Genomic DNA, 6,000 nt, shown 5'->3' on the forward strand with positions numbered 1-6,000 from the left:
TTTTGTAGATGTCATAGCAATCCTTGACTATCAAAACATAGGGGTAGACATCACCTTTTCTCTGTTATCATGTTTGGTTCAGGAGATATGACACAAAATACATAATTTGGTTATGGCTGAAAGTAAAATGGTTGCCATGGCAACCACGAGGTGTTTTAGCGATGGCTTCATTTCTGAAAATGTTAAGGGCCACAAACTATACAAGTGTACCAAGTTTCATGCTTTTATGAAAAAGTGAACATTATTTTCACATATCACCTGGACTAAAATGATTAAATTCCATAATTACAGTAACTAACTTTTTGTATCTTCCTACAACTCACAGAGACCAGCACTTTAGCTGCATTCACGCCATGTCATATTTATCGTTATTACAAGATTCCGACTTGTAAAAAGCATTCATGTCCTCATCCACATCCTTTTTCTGAGGCTTCTGCACAACTTATGTCTGATTGCTTCATAAAGGGATAGTTCACCCAAAAATGAAAATTTGATGTTTATCTGCTTACCCCCAGGGCATCCAAGATGTAGGTGACTTTGTTTCTTCAGTAGAACACAAATGAAGATTTTTAACTCAAACCGTTGCAGTCTGTTAGTCCTATAATGCCAGTCAATGGGCACACAATCTTTGGGAGAAAAAAAAAAACATGCACACACAAATCCAAATTAAACCTTGCAGCTCGTGACGATACATTGATGTCCTAAGACACGAAACGATCGGTTTGTGCGAGAAACTGAACAGTATTTATATCATTTTTTACCTCTGATACACTGCAATGTCCAGCCATCCTGAGCTCATCCACAACATCAGGCGTGTGAGGCGTCAACGGCTCTGGAACACAGATATATATACATAGATATATACGTAGATCCTTATGTTTCGCCGCCCATAGAAACCGTCGCTAATGAGGCAAACCGATCGTTTCTTGTCTTAGGACATCAGTGTATGGTCACGAGCCGCAAGGTTTAATTTGAATTTGTCTGTGCATGTTTTTTTTTCTCCCAAAGATTGTGTGCCCATTGATGGGCATTATATGACTGACAGACTGCAATGGTTTGAGTTAAAAATCTTCGTTTGTCTTCTACTGAAGAAACAAAGTCACTTACATCTTGGATACCCTGGGGTAAGCAGATAAACATCAAATTTTCATTTTTGGGTGAACTATCCCTTTAAGTCAGCCTCTGATAATCACATGAGCCAATAGCTCTCTTACAATTGAGTTCTACTATAGTCAAACGTCCTCAAACCATTGATGCATTGAAAAATTGATGCATAGAAATTATTTGGGGTTATGTAAGCAATAAGGTACGAGAGGCCGTGCTTGTATCATGAATAAATCACAGCCGTTGGTGTGAAGACTCATCTAGGGCAGGCAGAGTAGGAGTATTTTCTGTTTTGTCACGTGCATCAATTGGAGTGTAAACAGACTGAAAGATTTTGAGGCAGGTGCTCTATTATAAGATAGGAATAAGATATAGGTGGCAAATAGGTAAATACGTGCAGATTTGCACTGTCTGTTTGTTTATGTGCCTCAATCGGAGTGCAAACAGTAAAAGATCTTGGGGCAGGTGATGCACTCTCTATTACTATGGAAGTTCTAAGCGGCCATGCAATTTCCCCCCCTTCTTTTCTTGTGATCTTGACATAACAAAAGTTGTTTTATAGTTATCACGACTTATTTTTCTCACGAACTCAACATAACAAAACTTATTCTCTAAGTTACACAACTGCGCCAGCAGGTGGCAGTATAGAACTACTGATGGGGAGTTGATACTGTATCAACTAAATCTTACTGTACACGTTTGGGAAAGAGGACCTTCGTGATCGTAGGTCTCAGGAACATGTCAGTTCATTACTGACATTTAATTAAACTTATAAATGTTAAATGCTTGAATAAATATGATAATTTTGCTTGAAACTGTATATGTTTTTGTTACGTTATTACTGCTGCACGACTCATCACAGTTTCTTACAACGACGTATTTGTAATGTGCATCTTTCTTATTTTTAATCTTTATTGTTAATAAATATATATTAATAAGAAATGTGATTTGCATAGTGGCGGCTGCTGGTCTTTCAAAGAGGGGAAGCCCATTTTCATACTTGATTAATGTGAATGAATGACTGGCTATTGTTATCCATGAAAAGATCTAAACAAAACTCATCTTAGCACTGCACAGAAGCTGCAATAAGTGACATTTAGATGTGGCATTTATACATTTAGACTGTATTTATAATTGCATAAATAATGTTATGAGATTAATGTTTTAAATACTAAATTCTGAATATAGAAATATGTTGGGAAATAATGTAATATGCCTACTTTTAGACGGGAAACTTAAAAATGGCCAGCAGGTAGCAGAAGTATGTGATTGAATCACTGAGTCATTCAAACAATTATTTCAAAACGGCTGAATCAGGAGTGAATCAAATGACTGTTTTTATGAATGGCTTAATGAATCAGTGATTCGCCCAAATCAAGGTGGATTTGGATTGAACACAGAAACGAAACAAAAACAGCACTCTTGCTCGTGTCCTATTGCCTGCTTTTTAAATGTTTTTTTTAAAATGACATCAGATGGTATGAATCAGACCCTTTCTTCTGATAAACTGCAGCATGAACAACGACGTGCAAGTGCAACTTCTCATTGCAAACTGAACTGAAGCATCGGGAAACGCTCAATATCATATAACGCGTATACACAGACTATACTACACAAGAGCACAGCAGAAAGACATTTGGCAATCAACTGCTGGCATGCCTGTTCAAATGAAAACATATCTTACGGTACCTTATGACGATACTACCGTTTAAAAAATGCAATGGCACTGCGGGCATTTTTAAGCTTTAGTATCTCGATACTACCGTAGTACCAGTGTATCGTGCAACCCTAGTGTATAATTGTGTGAAATGTGTGATGAAAATTGGCTACTAATTTCGCCAAGCAAATACCAAGAAATAGATTGCAGCAGTTTGTCTTTCGACTACACCTGCAAAATCCGCGATGGGACTGAGCTCGAATAGCTTCAGCGTCAGCGACTTTTTATGGTACAAAATCACTGTCAATCAAAAGGAGATGCAGTCTTTCGACCGGCATTTTCCCGGTGGCCCGATCCACTGAAGTGGGCGACAGAATTTGTTATTTTTTTTGCCAAAGACCATCACGCAGGGACTACGAGCAGCCAGTGGCCCATTGGTTTGTCTCCTGTATTGACAGCGTAAACCACCCAATCACAATGCGCTATAGACGGAGCCATGAAGTGTTTTGCTCCGCCTATATAAAGAACGCTTCACTCCAACTTCTTCCTCGTCGGCTTTTCCCACGTTTTCACAGCAGCTTTATCAAGAACAGGCTTGCTCTGCGGTGAGTGATGCGGCGTAAAGAGCCAGAAAGGAGGAGGAGAGGAGAGCAGTTGAATCAGTAAAGTGCTTGATGGGGACTCGCAACGGAGGCAGGCATCTATCCTGTGTGCGCGCGCCATTAGTGCAGAATAGGCAAACACGTTTTAATAAAACGCAAATTCATCCACCGCGATTTTTTGGCCAAGTCATGTCAAGTGTGTTCATAGAGGTTTCCATGGGCCAATGCGAATAAATCTAGATTTAAATTCGAAAACACAGGATATTGTCAGACCTGACGTTTTTTTTTTATTATCCACAACAACTAGATGCAATGATACATATCTACACTACCAGTCAAAAGTTATTGAACAGTAAGATTTTGAATGTTTTTTAAAGAATTCTCTTCTGCTCACCAAGCCTGCATTTATTTTATCCAAAATACAGCAAAAGCAGTAATATTGTGAAATATGTTTACTATTTAAAATAACTGCTTTCTATTTGAATATATTTTAAAATGTAATTTATTCCTGTGATCAAAGATGAATTTTCAGCATCATATGACCAAAAAATGCCAGGGCCGATGCTGAGCGTCCGTGGGCGGGACATAATCGCAGCATTTATCCAATGACCGTCTAGTTTCGAAGCACTGAAAAAAGCTGTTCAAAGCAGCCCCATTGAAGTCAATGGACGCTAGGCTTCAATGGGGAAATGCACTGTGACGCTACGGGAATGTATGAGAAGGAAATCGAGTCAGCCGACCTGCTATATGTAGCTGATTCTGAACGAACTCGTCTTCGAGATGAACGTGTTCTAACGCATTTTTAGTCAATGAAATGTTAACACAATAGTACATATTTGACCATTAATTTTTTGACATTATAGGGGAAGCCGAGCTTCCTTGCAGTCTTAAAGAAATCCCCACTGGATTTGCATATGGTATAATTTTTAGTTCAGTGATGTTGTACAGTGTTGTAGCCTAATCTTTTGTATTTTCTACATGTGTAGCATTGCACTGTCTGTTTACTCATTTGCGTCAATCGCAGTGAGAGAAACAGTGAGAGATGTTGACATCTTTAATAGTGAATATTGACCTATTGTGCGTACCTTTGTTGCTCCTGCTGTTAGCAGGGTATAATTGCTGCATTTGGGGTAAAAAAAAAACAGAATTAGGTATTGTGCTAAGAAGGTTGTCTGTTCTTTCACACAGGCACGAACTGATTGACAGCTGCCTTTAGTGGAGCCTTCACCGATTACATCCATTGGTCAAAGTGTTCAGCACTGTCGTCTGAGTGAAGTCACCTCCCAATTCAAACACGCCCCCTAGTATAGTCCTGCCCCCTCACATTGATTGACAGCTTTCCATGTAGACATCGGAAATTCAAATGCAAAAGGAATTGCGATTTTCATTCAGGGACAACGCAGAGAAAGTGAAAAGGTAAATGTGGTAATTAATATTGCTATTTAAATATGACAGGCTCATAGTAAGACATGGGAAATACAGTTGCAAATGGACTTTGCTTTTTCATTTGAAATGTGGCAGTCACTGTGCATTCGCCAATTTATGCGCCCACATGTGGAAAATGCAATTGAAAATACAATTTACAATTGCTTTTGAAAATAGTCCGGAAAATCCTTCCATACAGAATAGGCTTGTTTGAGATGAGCAAAATCTGCGCAGAACCAATCACCGCTATGAGGTGTAATTTATGCACTTTTTGCTGATCACTAAGCAAACTGAGAGGAGAACTAAGGTGTATACGCTCTCCAGCCGTCTGGCCAAAGCTCGACATTAACGCCAAAGACTATAGAATACCCAAGACGTGTCACTCGTATAGTTTTGAATGAGGAAAAATGCAACGCTCAATATGGCCGCTCAATCGCAGGAAGCCCCGCCTTCTGAATGAAAGAGCCAGTCACTAATCGGTAAAGTCAGCGCGTCACTGCAGCTGCCGTTAGAAGTCCCGGTTGCTATAGAAACAGTCAGCGTTCCGAGACGTGCGCTTAGGACTGCACATGCGCACTGGCTGATCTAGCCTGAAAAATAAGCTTTTTATAACGCTATGTGAGCAAAAGAAACAACATTTATGATACAGTTGTTATCAGATTTCTTTGGTGATTTCAAATATGAAATTTAATCGTAAGCTTAGTGAACAGTTTTGGAGAATTTGATGTTTCCCCATTCAAAGAGATAGGAGCTTCACTTGGATGCCCGAGAGGCGTTTCAAAGATGGCCACCGAGTGACATGACTTGTCAAGTCAAGTCATCTTTATTTATATAGCATTTTTAACAATACAGATTGTGTCAAAGCGCTTAACAGTATCAAATTAGAGGATAGAGTGTCAGTAATGTATAATGATAAGATTAAACACTCAATTTTCAATTTTCAGTTAAAGGCATTTCATTATTGAATTCAGAGATGTCATTGTCTAACTCAGTTTAGTTTAAATATTATCTGTGCAATCAAATCGGCGATAATCGCTAGAAATTAAGTGTCCCCAACTGAGCAAGCCAGAGGCGACAGCGGCAAGGAACCAAAACTCCCTCTGTGACAGAATGGAGAAAAAAAAAAAAACCTTGGGAGAAACCAGGCTGCAGTCGGTTCTCCTCTGACCAGACGAAACCTGCAGTTCAAAAGTTTATATTTCTATTTTAATT

The sequence above is a fragment of the Onychostoma macrolepis genome, chromosome 17, assembly GCF_012432095.1.
Source record: "Onychostoma macrolepis isolate SWU-2019 chromosome 17, ASM1243209v1, whole genome shotgun sequence".
Lineage (NCBI taxonomy): Eukaryota > Metazoa > Chordata > Actinopteri > Cypriniformes > Cyprinidae > Onychostoma > Onychostoma macrolepis.